This window comes from Falco cherrug, unplaced genomic scaffold, assembly GCF_023634085.1.
Source record: "Falco cherrug isolate bFalChe1 unplaced genomic scaffold, bFalChe1.pri scaffold_35, whole genome shotgun sequence".
Lineage (NCBI taxonomy): Eukaryota > Metazoa > Chordata > Aves > Falconiformes > Falconidae > Falco > Falco cherrug.
The window spans coordinates 960,475-974,993 of record NW_026599480.1 but is presented as its reverse complement, the minus strand read 5'-3'; the positions used below and the strand labels follow the sequence as shown (position 1 = coordinate 974,993).

The 14,519-nt window shown below is 46.5% G+C and overlaps 1 long non-coding RNA gene across 1 annotated transcript; it reads left to right on the top strand.

Moving 5' to 3' along the window:
* The first annotated feature begins 83 nt into the window (after nt 1-83).
* Nucleotides 84-3,356, top strand: LOC129735109 (uncharacterized). Its single transcript, XR_008730562.1, has 2 exons — nt 84-2,889; nt 3,046-3,356. It is a non-coding gene; the product is annotated as an uncharacterized LOC129735109 (long non-coding RNA).
* Nucleotides 3,357-14,519: the final 11,163 nt, after the last annotated feature.

The following is a 14,519-nucleotide window of genomic DNA, read 5'->3' as shown; positions in this document are numbered from 1 at the left end:
CGGCGCCTGTGTGAGTGCGGGGGTATCTGCCGCTTCACCCCTCCGCGGGGTGGGCAGGGGTCCGGCTGGGGCGGAGGCAGCGAGTGGGGAGGGGGTGCCCTGGGGGAGGTTACTGCTGGTAGCTGGGTGTCAGGGCCTTGACTTTTACCTCAGGTGGGGGCTGGGCGAGGGCCCGAGCGCTACCCCTGCGCGGGGCCTTCGTGCGGGAAGGGGCCTCGGTGGGGGCCGGGGTGCCGCGGGCCAGATCCCTGGGCCCCCCTTTCACTGGAGAACCGCCAGGGATGAGGCCTGCACCGCGTCTCGGCGCTGCCGCTGGGTTGCGGTCGCGGCAGAAAATTCAGCCTGGGGCAAGCAGGATTCCTGCGCGCTCAGTGGAGATCACGCACCCGGCAGTGCTGCTCTCCCTTGCACAGTGCAGTAGGCAGGAGGCTGTTAAAATCCCCTTTTTTAATCTAGAAGTGGTAAAGACAAATATCCTCGTGGCTTTTTTTTTTTTTTTCCGTGGGGCATCAAATCCTTGAAGATTTTTCCACTGATTTCCAATGTGACTTAAGTCAAGTTACGAGCTCTCTGTCCCAGTTTGCTCTAGACAGCTGGTTTTGCCCATGTCTGATGCTTTGAGGTTCGTTTTTTCTCTAGCAGACTTCTTTCATGCAGCACAAACTGTAACCCAGGAATCAAGCTGTTGAAGGTTTGTTTTGACAAAAGGGAATTGGACTATAATTTTGTACAATTTGTGTATATGAAACTGTAGTTATCGTTCATCTTTTCCTACTTCCCTGTATTTTTTCAAGTCTCAGAGCCTTTTTTTTACTTACCCATTAAGCTCTTGAAGTTAATGTTTCCTTGTAGAGCAATTATCCTTTTCACAATGGTATTTCTAGCTCTCTGAGTATCTCTGGTAATTTAAGTGCTATTAAATGAATGCAGTGGTTTTATTCAGGTTAAGGCAACATGAATGTGATGATCGCCACTGTTGCATACTAACCTGCTGCTTAGGGGCTCAATAGAGGGAGGCAGAAAAATTGGATTTGCTACTAACTGCATGAAAGGAGGTACTGAAGAGATTTATTTTTTTAAGAAGAGCTAATTATGTCTCAGTCATTTTTAACAGAAGTTCATGAGAGGCTCAGACTTATTGATAAGAAAACCGGTGTTTTCTGTTACTGTCTTTTGTATAAGGAAGGAGTTTGTGGTGTGGATGATATTTATGTTCCAGAGAAAATCAGTGTCTGTAACAACTGATTTTTTTTTTCTTTCTCCTTGACTTGTCCTGATTGTAACTCAAGAATTTGCAGAAAATGCTTTTATTAGTATGTTCAGAATAGCAATTATATATATATATATATATAATATCATAGAACGGTTTGGGTTGGAAGGGACCCTAAAGATCACCCCGTTCCCCCCCTGCCCTGGGCAAGGACACCTTCCACTAGCCCAGGGTGCTCCAAGCCCCGTCCAGCCTGGCCTTGGGCACTGCCAGGGATGGGGCATCCACAGCTTTTCTGGGCAACCTGTTCCAGTGCCTCACCCCTCTCCTAGTGAAGAATCTCTTTCTAGTATCTAACCTACATCTCCCCTCTTTCAGTTTAAAGCCGTTCCCCCTTGTCCTATCACTACATGCCCTTGTAACAAGTCCCCCGTGAGCTTTCTTGCTGGCCCCTTTAGGCAGTGGAAGGCTGTTCTAAGGTCTCCCCAGATCCGTCTCTTCTCCAGGCTGAACAACGCCACCTCTCTTGGCCTGTCTTCCTAGGAGAGGTGTTCCAGCCCTCTGAGCATCTTTGCGGCCTCCTCTGGACTAGCTCCAACAGGTCCATGCCCTCTCTATGTTGGGGACCCCAGAGCTGAATGCAGTACTGCACAGGGGGGGTCTCACAAGAGCAGAGCAGGGAAGGAGGATCACCTGCTTGCCTTACTGGCCATGCTTCTTTTTATGCAGCCCAGGATTTGGTTGGTTTGCTGGGCTACAAACACACATTGCTGGGTCATGCTGAACTTCTCATCAACCAACACCCTCAAATCTTTTTCAAGACTGCTCTCAATCCGTTCTCTGCCCAGCTTGTAAATGTGCTTGGGATTGCCCCAGCCAACATGCAGGACCTTGCACGTGGCCTTGTTGTGCTTCATGAGGTTTGCAGGGGCCCACCTTTTAAGCCTGCCAAGGTCCCTCTGGATGGCAAGCCTTCCTTTGAGCATGTCAGCTGCACCACAGCTTCGTGTCATCGGCAGGTTTGCTAGGGGTGCACTCAATCCCAGTGCCCATGTTGCCGACACAGACGCTAAACAGCACTGGTCCGAACAGCGACCTCCGCTTGGACATTGAGCTGTTGACTGCAACTCTCGGGTACGACTGTCCAGCCTATTCCTTATCCACCAAGTGGACAACCTGTCAAATCTAAGTCTCTCCCGTTAAGAGACAAAGATGTCATGCGGGACCAGTGTCAAAAGCTTTGCACAAATTCATTAGTAGCTCTTACTTTGTCCACCAGTGCTGTAACCCCTGTCACAGAAGGCCACCACATTTGTTGGGCACGATTTGCCCTGAGTGAATCCATGTGTTCTGTCATCAATCATCATCTTATTTTCCATGTGCCTTAGCACAGTTTCCAGGAGGATCTGCTCCATGATCTTGCCAGGCACAGAGGTGAGGCTGACCAGCCTGTAGTTCCTCAGGGCTTCCTTCTTCCCTCTTTAAAAATGAGGGTTCTCTTCCCCTTTTCCTGTGTAGTGGGAACTTCACTGGACTGCCGCGCCTCCTCAAGCACGATGGACAGTGGCTTAGCCGCTTCATCCGCCAGTTCCCTCTGGACCCATGGATGCATCTCATCAGGTCTCATGGACTTGGGCACCTTCAGATTCCGTAGATGGTCTTGAACCTGATCTTTTACAGTGGGTGGTTCTGTATTCTCCCTGTCCCTGCTTTTGCCTTCTGTGACTTGGGCTGTGGGGCTGCAGCATTTGCCTGTGAAGACTGAGGCAAAAAAGTCATCGAGTACCTCGGCCTTCTCCATGTCCTGGGTAACCAGGTTTCCCATTTCCTTCCAGAGAGGGCCTGCATTTTCCCATCTCCCTTTTGTCACTGATGTACCTATATGTTGGGGTCTGCAGCGGGTCTGCAGACAAGTTAGTTGACTTCAAAGACTTAGCCGTGTACCTTTCAAGACAGCCACAAATTGTCAGGTATGTAAACAGGGTGTGAAGAATCGGAACTTAGAACCGCAGCATACGGGCACCTACAGCAACAGCAAATAGCAAGCAAGAAGGACACAAAAACCTATCAGGATCTAACACCTGCACTTGTCTAAGATATATAAATAGTTTGTATAAACAATAAAGGCCATTTTTGTCCGAACCCAGCCACGCAGACATAGTGTTTCTTTTCAATCCGCCTCGACTTGCATCACCACATTTGGTGACCCCGATGTGCCTATATGATCCCAGTAGTAGCGCAGCGAGCGGCTGCAAGATCCCAGGAGAAAGTGACACCGGTAAGGTGAGCCACCAGGGACAACATGGGGAGTAAGTTATCTAAAGAAGATACCATGGTGCTATCAATGTGGAAATTAGTATTAGAGAAGCGTGGAATTACTTTAGGTGGGCTTCAGTTAAAAGATATATTATTGTGGGCCAAAACACATGGAGTGGAAATGTCCCCAGCAACTGCTCTTAGTGTGTGGACCTGGGACAATTTAGGATCAACAGTCAGAAGCTCTGGAAAAAGGGGACAAAGAGGCGTCCGGGTTTTTGCCTACACGGGGACTGCTTAGACATGTTGTAGGGGGCTTCAAGAACCCGCAAGATGCAAATGGGGGCTTGCAAAATCAGCAAAATGCAAATGGGGGCTTGAAAAATCAGCAAACTGCGACTGGGGGCTTGCCAAATCTGCAAAATGCAAGTGGAGACTTGCAGAGTCCACAAGACGTGAGTGGGAGCTTAAAGTCAGCAAAATGGGAGTGGGGGCTTGCAAAGTCCGCAAGATGCAAGTGGGGGCTTAAATATTCAGCAAAATGCGAATGAGGGTACATCCTTCAAACCTCTCCTGTATCCCCCTGAATACAGACAAGAGGATGAGGGGGTGGGGGAGGGGGAGAGTCCATGTCCCTTACCAGGCGCCACTCCCCAATGCCCCGAATCCCCTAAATCTCTCCAGCTGCGTCGACTTATACTTAATACCAATTCCGAGGACGACAAGCAGAAACATCGGTGGACCGATCCCAGCCCCCCTGACTCCCTCCAACATTTGTGCCAGCCCACACACCTTCCCCCCTCGGCTCTGGCCCTGCCTGCGCAGGATGGAAATGCTGAAAACCCGGATTCCGGTCCAGCTATGACAACGTTATCAGTCACAGGCAATGAAGAAGGTGGAGGTGGTAAAAATCCAGTTTCCAGTGGTACAGTAATGACGCGCGACCCTCGGCGATTTTGGCAGGCTATAAGAGATGGGGCATTAAAAGACGGGAACTGGGATTTAGTAGAACAGATAGACGGACTGCTCCTTGATCTTCCTACACCTTCCACGAGTGCACCGCACGCATATCCTATTGTATTGGGAGATGCAGCTGCTAGTAATCCTCACGTTCATACACCATTTGCTTGGAAAGTAGTACAGGACTTGCAAAAAACTGTTTCTCAGTACAGGGTGACTGTGTTCTGTCACGCGGAAAAGCTGTCTATAATCTACTGTGTTACAGTGGTTGAAATGTATTTTGCTGTTAAAAAAAAATAATTGTTGAATTGTACGGAACAGACAGTGGGTTGTTTTGACATTGATAATGTGCAGTTTTGGTCTCGCTTTGAATGATGTGCAGCTGAGATCCTGCAGCAAAGAGTTAAATAACTTTAAGGGAGTATGAGTAGAAACTAGGATGAGATAGAAGCATGTGAACAAGTAGTTTTAACCTATCACCTTTTAAATAACAAAGTTTGCATAGCATGTGTATTTTTAGCTGGGGGTACAAATTGGTGTGAGTCTATTAATAAAGTGGCACTAACTTAAAAAAAAAAAAAAAAAAAACAAACAAACAAAAAACTAACCAACCAACCAACCAAAAAACCAAAAAGGGGGAATGAATGGAATGACCCCAGAGGCACGATTAGAGAAAGCATGAAGGTGTCAGTACGCATGAAAGACCCTCGTACCGGGCATTGGTCGGCACCACATGAATTGTTAACTTGGGGGAGAGGTTATGCTTGTGTTTCTACAGATGAAGGTCCGCGATGGATACCTGCTCGCTGTGTGCAGCCTGAGCTTAGTGTGCTGGATCGTGGGAGCGCTGCTGCTGCCAGTCAACCCAACAAAGATGTGTGGCCTCCTTACTGAACCAGTCCTTGTTTGGCATGCTCTTCCTTGAAACTGACTTGCAAACATTGTTGCAAAAAAGTGAATGTATACAGAGAATGAAAAATCTTACTGAAAGTCTTGATATTTTCAATAATTAAGACCTCTGTATAATGTTAACCTGAAAGAAGTCAATATTGTTTGCACTTTGAATGTCGATAGCTTGTTTGTTAGGCAGTTAAGAATGTGAGTCAAATTTGCCACCGTTATATACAGAACAGAGCAACTATTGGTTTTTGTTGTTGGCTCAAGGACATGGCTCTGAGGATTTTGATGGTATGTGCTGCGTGGATTTTAGGCGCCCCATTGCAGCAACATGTTACCAAAATCTGAGAAAATGTCAGCCTTTTCTGGCATCCATTCCCTCTATTGGCAGTATTGTTTGTTTGCTATTGCCTTGGTTGCCATCATGTTTGCAAGGGCCCTGCAGAACATGGCAAACCTGGTACTAGCTGTTCAAAAACAAAAGGGGGGAATTGTTGGGGTCTGCAAGCGGGTCTGCAGACAAGTTAGTTGACTTCAAAGACTTAGCCGTGTACCTTTCAAGACAGCCACAAATTGTCAGGTATGTAAACAGGGTGTGAAGAATCGGAACTTAGAACCGCAGCATACAGGCACCTACAGCAACAGCAAATGGCAAGCAAGAAGAAGGACACAAAAACCTATCAGGGTCTAACACCTGCACTTGTCTAAGATATATAAATAGTTTGTATAAACAATAAAGGCCATTTTTGTCCGAACCCAGCCACGCAGACATAGTGTTTCTCTTCATTCCGCCTCGACTTGCATCACCACACCTATAGAAGCTTTTCTTGTTGCCCTTGATACACCTGGCCAAATTTAATTCTGTCGGGGCTTTAGCTTTCCTAATCTGAACCCTGGCTGATGGGGCAATTTCTTTGTATTCTTCCCAGGCTACCTGCGCATGCTTCCACCCTCTGTAGGCTTCCTTTTTATGTTTGTCCAGGAGCTCATTGTTCATCCATGCAGGCCTGCTGGTGGTTTTGCCTGATTTTCTCTTTGCTGGGATGCATTGCTCCTGAGCTTGGAGGAGGTGATCCTTGAATATTAACTAGCTTTCTTGGGCACCTCTTCCCCCCAGGACTTGGTACTCTTCCAAGCAGATCCCTGAAGAGGCCTAAGTCTGCCCTCCTGAAGTCGAGGGTAGCAAGCTGGCTGTGCATCCTCCTTGCTGTCCTAAGGATCTTGAACTCGACCATTTCATGGTCACTGCAGCTTGAGCTTCACATTCGCCACCAGCCCCTCCTTGCTGGTGAGAACAAGGTACAGTATAGCACCTCTCCTCATTGGCTCCTCTGTCACTTGGGGAAGGAAGTTACCATCAACACATTCTGGGAACCTCCATGAGGACTATGCTGAGAAAAGATACACTGTTTGGGAAAAAGGTTTGTTTGTGGTTAGCTTGGCTCTCATAGAAGTAGAAAAAAGCATACAACAACCCATTATATTGAGAGGCCCATTTAAAGTTATAAAACCAGTCACTACTGGGACCCTTCCCCTGACAGGGTGGCCCAGAAAGCCTCAGTACGAAAGTGGTATGCTGAGATTGAACGCTATTGTAACACTTTCTCTGTATCTGAAGGTGCTTTAAAAAAAACTAGCTATAAAAGAAGTTGAGAGCCTGGATGAGGGCCAAGATAAACCTGTCTCAGTCATTCAGGTGGCCCCTCCTTTTCCCTGTGAACAGTCAGTTAGTGCTTGGTTTACTGATGCTTCTGCCAAAAGAGAAGGAAAAGTGTGGAAATACCGAGCAGTAGCACTCCGTACCTCTTCCAATGAGCAAATTATAACAGAGGGAGAGGGTAGTGCACAAGTTGGTGAATTAATTGCAGTATGAAGCGTTTTTCAACATGAAGCACAAACTACTTCTCCTGTTTACATTTATACTGATTCTTATGCTGGATTTAAGGGATGTACCGAATGGCTTCCTTCCTGGGAGCAAAATGAATGGCAGGTTAATAGGATTCCAGTGTGGCAAAAGGAAAAATGGTGAGACATCTTAAGTATTGCCAGCCAAGGGAACTTTGCTGTAGGTTGGGTAGCTTCCCATCAGATAGATGGGGGGTCAGCGGGAGAATGGAATAACTGGGCTGAAGAGTTAGCAAGGCTAGCTCCTGTACAGAAGGACCAGATTTCAGAAGACTGGGAACACCTGTTAAAATGGTTACATGTAAAATGCAAACACACAGGAGCTAAAGATCGGTACTGTGAAGCCCTTGCCCGAGGCTGGCCCGTCACCAGAGAAATGTGTAAAACCTGTATATCAGCCTGTGAACAATGTCGAAGAAGACTTGAAAGGCACCCTTTAGAGGATGACCCTCTGCATTTGAGGGAGGGTAAAGGCTTGTGGAATGCCTGGCCCCTTTAAGAGATCGGGAGGAAAACATTTTGTGCTGGTGGGAGTGGAAATAACATCAGGACTAGTCCAAGTCGAAGCCTTTAACAGGGCTTTAGAGGGAGAACACTTTGAAAGCACTGCGTGAATGGTTTGGAACTGTTCCAAAGCCACAAGAAATACAATCTGATAGCGGTTCTCGCTTTACTGCCAGAACTGTACAGGACTGGGCACGAAGCAAAGGGATTAAATGGGTGTTTCATACCCCCTATTATATGCAAGCTAATGGAACTGTAGAAAGGGCCAATGGTCTCTTAAAACGACTTTTGAAACCTCATGAGGGAAATTGGGATGTCCGCTTGTGGGAAGCTGTTAAAGGTGTAAAAGATAGATGGGGGGTAAACAGATACCCCAAAATAACTGCTTTTTGCCCAACAGCTCCTTCTTTGATTCCTTCATTAAAGGGACCAAATGATTTAAAGAACCTAGCTCACTTCTCAGGACAACCTGTTCTGGTGGCACTTCCTACTGTGGGAAATGTACCACTGGTACTGAAAACCCCATTGAATGCATGTGCTTGAGACGCCTCCGATGCCCTGGGAAAAGAACATAAGATAAATACCTGCTGGATAATCCCATCATTTTAACCCTTTTTGCCTCAGGGAGGCAAGCTCTGTTGTTTTATTTTTACAGGAGAACTCCGAGGGACACTGAGAACATGAACTATGAATAAATGAAAATTCATAGCCCTAAATTTTAAAATGACTAATAGTAAAATTGGACTGTTAGATGCACTTGGTATAATCCAAAATAACCTTTCTTTGGCTCTTAGTTGTATCCAGGCCCAATTATGGATACAATCAGTGGCTGCCTCAATTATTAGAGAAGGTGAAGGAGGCACTTTTCCCACTGAAATTTGGAAAATAGTCGGGACAGTGCCACTGACTTTGAGAGGAAACTCCAGTCCTGGTGGAATTTGGTAAACTTTACTTATAACCCCACCACAAACATTGCCACCGCTTTTGTATTGACAATATCCCATGCATCAATAAATGTAACCTACCCCATTATTGCCTTAGGGTTGAATCACAATGGAACCATACTCTATCCTTTTGAGCATAGAGTATGGGCCCAAAAGGGGGATGAGAAATGGCAAACTATAGATTTGGAATCTTGTATCATGCGGGAACAACAAGGATTTGTCTGTGAAGGCAACACAATCAGAGCTCAGGACGTTAGTTTAGACGCTACACAGAAAATCTGTCATTTTGAGATTCGTCCTGATGATAACCCTGAAACAGTGCTTGTATATATTGGCAAAGGTTGTGCATGTTTGAGAACTGCTTGTAATTCTGTATCTGTAGATAAGGTGATTGTAGATACTAAGAATCATTCAAATTTTTGTGTTTACATCACTGGATGTGACTTCTCCTATTTAGCCCCAGTCATATCTCACCAGCTGTTGAAGTCTAATTATACACTGATTCATGAATTGCAGCCTGTACCCATTGGAAGGAATCTCACCTTGGTAAAACAACTGTTACAGCATCAAGACTTGATCAAGATTCTGGAAAAGGTTAGAGAAAACGGACAGAAAACCTTGATAACTGGCCATCACAATGTGGAAGAAATACACCGTGTCTTGAGAAGAGTGAGAAAAGATGCAGAACATGGATGGTGGAACACACTTTTTGGATGGTCACCGACTGCTACTGGCATCTTGAACAAGTTGTGTCACCCTATTGTTGTCCTTTTGATATTGGTCTTGATCAGTCTTGTTTTGTCAATGATATTGTATGTCTTAAATTGGAGAATGGTAAAGCAATTGACATATCTAACATCTGTAATCAATGCACATATCTTGTTGAATATCCCCTCCAATGTGGACATCCCTAAATCTACTGACACAATGAAAATTGTATAGGACCTAAACAGATTTATGTTTAGTCATTTTTATGAATATCATTTGATTATTGTAAATTGGTTGAGATAAAGATGATTATTTTCCCCTTCTTTTCCTGTCTGTCATTTTCCTTTCCTCTTTTTACTTTCCCTGTCCTCTTTTACCCCTCTTAGAGGATTATATCACTGCCACATGGTCCTGATAACAATGTTGAGCCACGGGGTGGTGTAAGAGTCGGTCTAAAGAGAACAATATTGTCTCAACATTGCCAACACAGACCTGGAGGTGGAATGTGGTCCTCATGGACACCAAGACACAAAGACCCTGGGAAGGAGTACTGCACAGTACGAGGAGTACTGTGCCGCTCCCTGCCACCTGGGATTGAAGGGAACAACTACAATAAGGCCACATAACAGCTGTCCAGAAGATGGATCACAACCGTGGTCATAACAACGAACCAGAAAACAATACAAAAACACACCTCCTGTCTGAAGCTACCCACCTCTAAGGAAAACCGCGCCTCGGGCACTCTTCTCTGGACATGCATGATAACCTGGCTCGAGAAGGCGAAGGCTGGCAACAATCCGTGGACCAGAGGAGGAGCAGGGCCTGTTGCTTGGCATAAAAAGATGCCTTCTTAGCAACTGAACTTTGGAGATCTTCCCCACCAAGGATCACGACGATCAGAAGGACCGGTGGGACGCTGCCTGGACCTGGGACCATAGGGACGCCTTGGACCCGTGAGTGGTAGCTCTACTCCTCTTTCCTTTCCTTTTTACTTTACCTTTTATTCACTTTGTCTTTCTACCTATCGCACGCCGCTTTACGGGAAAACAATAAAATTGTGCTGTTTAATTGAAGCATAACCCCTTGGCGTGGTCGCCTTGATTTTTGCGCTTCGAGATGATAGTTAACAAACCATCATGAGTCCACTGCGTGGACCGTGACAATGCCGTACACACTGAAAATGGGGTATGAGAACCGAGAAACAGAGAATTCCCAACAGGAAAAGGGAGCACCTGCAGGGCTGAATTCAAGACCAGGGGACTGGATAGCTGTCACTGATGCTGTCACCACCACAGGCTACAGCTGTTTGCATCCCATCACGCTGCCCTCCGGTAAAGGTGGCTGCAGCATTTCCAAGGGCACCAGCGGTCCCCTCCCTCCCCATCCCACCCTGCCACGAGGCTGCTAGAGAGTGCACAGAGCTCTGGCGTTTGGGGGCTGCATCCAGCAGGATCGAGATACACAGCCCAGTCCTCAAAATACAAGAAGGTGCAGAAAAGTTGTGCCCCTTGCACAGAGGTTGCTCCATTTGGTCATGAGCAGTCCTGGATGATGATTTCCTCCTACGAAAGTCTGAGCAAGGATCCAGCTGCAGCCCTGTTGCCAGGTAGGAGGATGAGGGGAGCAGGGTAAAAGCATCCCACACAAATTACTCCAGTTCCAGAGCTCACTGCTCTATTCCCTCGCTCCAACAACAGACGGTATCTGCAGCCACAGCCTCCACACCCGTGAAACTAGCTTCCATCAAGCACAACACAGACATTATTACCACAGGTTACTAATGTGGGGTCTCCACAGCACTGATCAGGTGCCAGACAGAAAAGCTGCCCCATGCATTGATGCTCTCCCAGATGTGCCATCCCAGGTATTTCACCTCCCAGCATCCGAACGGGCAGCTCACAGCTCCAACATTTCCAGTACAATCTATCAGTCAGGCTCCAGGCACAAGGGAAAGGGGAAAGCAGTATTTGATAGCATTTGTATTTGGCTCTGTCTCTCACAGAGAGACAATTAAGGCTATTAAATAAACCAATTTATCTTTCTGGGAGCATTCCCCTGGTTAAAGCTAATGCTGAGGAAAAAACATTAGACAGGCCAAAACAATTCATGCTGGGAAGCACGAGGCAGAAGCTCTTGCTGACTGAAATTAAAGCATCGCTGTGCCACAAAAGGTTAAAAGGAGGAACATGAACTCTCTCATAAATACTGATTTTCTTTACATTAGGGAAAACACTCACACACCCTTGTCAGTTAAAACTGAGCAGGAGAGAGAATAGATAACCAAGATATTTTCTTCCTGGTTTTAATTCCTTTTTGGGGGCTAAGTGATTATTTTCCTCATAAAAGTTAAGACATTTGAAATTACTTTCTACCCCAAACTGAATGGAAAGCTGGACTGCTGAGATCTCTCATGAAGTGGAAAACGAGACGTTAAGGAGTCCTGGATAAAAAAGGCTGAAACTGAAGGTTTCTTTTCAATAGAAAAATAATATTCTGCTAAATCCAAACCCCTTTTGCTTCTGATGAAGCAATAGGAAGAAAAGCTTTAAAAAATTATTGTCCTAATGAATTTTTACCACGGAAAATATCAGTGGAACCATATTTTTCAATTAAAAAAGCCTCTTTACTCTGACATTTCTCATCTGTTTTATAAAGGGGCTTTGGAGAAGGTTGAGATTTTGGAGGAGGAATGTGAATTGATGATTAACCTGGCAGGAGGGCTGCGAACTGTGAATCTTGGAGCTGGAGAGTAGCACTCGAACAGGGCAATTGTGTCATCTTTACATCATTTGTAGGTAGGGAGTGTGGCAAGAAGACTAGTATGAGACACGGGGAGTGCTCTGTTTAAGGGATTTCAGTGTAACTTCAGGAAGGATTTCAGACTGAAGTAACATTGATAGCATGGTTGGTAGCTGTGGGAGAGATGCTTGTCTTTCTGAAGTTAGTCTTACTAGCTACAGTTTTAGCTTATTATCTTTTGGAATTTTTAATCCACCTTTACTAGAAAGAGGGGGAAAAAAAAAGAAAAAAAAAAAAAAGAGATATCTTGCATACAGGCTGCTGCAAAACAAAGAGCACTTGTACTACACTCTGACAGCCAAGCACCCATGCGTTTCCCTCATGGACAGTATATTACTTCATACCTATAAATAATGCAACAGAGCTGTCTGGAAAGAACTAGCCCATGGTTATTCTGTTATTTGGTGCACACAGAGCTGAGACTTGGGCTCATTAACCTAGGCAACCCAAGAAGGTTATGCAAAATGTTGGCACAGCCCAGCCACTGCCATGACGTGGCCAAAGGAGAGGTGGCAGGAGGATTTGGGCAGGTTATGTGTCCTGCCGCTGAGAGCTTGGACTGATAACAGTGAGCACTGGAGCAGAGCAAGGCTGAAGTGTGGGTCAAAGGGGCAGGACATCTAATTTATGATGCATGAACTGTTATTGCCAAAGTGCCATGTTGTTCAGCTTGTCTGTTTTTCCCTGCAGGAAGCATGCCCATCACAGCAGCACCACGCAGGCTGCTGAGCAGCCCTGGGGCAGTTCAGGGAGATGTCCACTCTGCTTCAAAGCTATTTTATCGCTCCACACATGTCATGCATAACATCAAATCAAACAGCTCCTCACCCTAAGTGACTGCTCCCAGGGGCTCCTTTCCTTCCAGCCTCCTCTCTCCTGCAGTTTCCTTCTCATTTCCTTGCATAAAGCCTCCAGAACCCTCCCTGCCTGGTGCTCTGTAGCCCCACAAAAATCACTGCAATGCCACACAGAGCACACGAGCCTGCCTGGGGACCAGAAACAGCATAATCGCATCGGTGCAGACCTGCACCCAAATTAGCTAGCTGTAATGAGCTGCACGGTTAATTGGCACCACACAGCACTTATGTGCTTGTCCTGCTTTGGGGATTTGAGCTCAGCGCAGAGCCAGACACACCAATTTGTCCAGAGCTCCCTCCTGCTGCTCACCACAAAGTGGTGCCACACCAGCAGGCAGGGTTGCACCCAACAGACACTTCTGTAGGAAACATGGTGTTTCCCTTCCACCATCAGGAACAGTCTGGGACAGACACACTGTCTGGTCTAACTCATTCAGGTAAATGTCTTTTCTCCTCCCCTTGACCCTCAAGCTAGAAGCACAAGGGGGGTCTATGCACCCATATAACCTTAGTACCAGGCTCCAAGGACCCCACATGCTAAACCTGTGCCTACCCAGCTTATACTCAGCTATGTGAGCAGCACCATTTCAAGGTTTCACCAAGGTCTAGGTGAGCTGTAGTAACCTTTAGAGAAGCCAATAGACATCTGAGCAACTTCCCGGAGTGATCCAAAGAAGAACCTGCCAGATGTTCTCCTTCCCTTCTCCTTCCTCACTACCTTCATAATTTCTCTGCACTCTCATCTTTTACCATGCTCTCCTACAAGCCACTGGGTCCAATTTGCCATCTGCAAAGGCACCAACTTTTTGCTGCTACTGAAGAGGTCTCAGACACAAGGTCAATTAGCTCGGCACAGGATCGGGAACAGCAGCTCTTGGCAAGGTCAAGTCTCAAAGAAGCCCACAAAAAGTAAAGAAACTCCCCAGAGATGCACACAAAGGAGTGGCCTCGGAGGCTCAGATGCTGCCAGTTACTAGATGCCCACCCATACCAGTACATTCAATGTTTGCTCAGCTGGGACACAGGGAGTGTGGATGCAGGCAGAAACAGGCCCATGACAGAGGAGTCTGGCACAATGCAAGGGTTGTGCGAGAAGAGAGATAAACAGGTGAGGTGGGAATCTGGCACAGGAGAGAGGAATTAGCAATACAGATGGAAGCATTTGTGAAATGTTGCCTCCCAGGTGCTGGCACACACCAGCAGAGATCACAGCAGAACTCATCAGATGTCCTGACAAAAAGCTTTGTCAAGAAATGCCAACTAGCAAGAGCTGGGATTTTTTTGGACAACACGTTACCAATTCTGAGAGAGGAGGCTAGGAGCTCTGGTCAGAATGGGAGAATCCTCCTTTCTTCCCCCACGCCTCATCTGGCTGGGACAGAGGGGAGAGTATTAGCTCTCCCTCTCCTTATCAATGAGCTGCAGCTGAGTGAGCTCTTTGGTATCACGGACCTGCAGCAAAAAAGACAGAGCACCAGT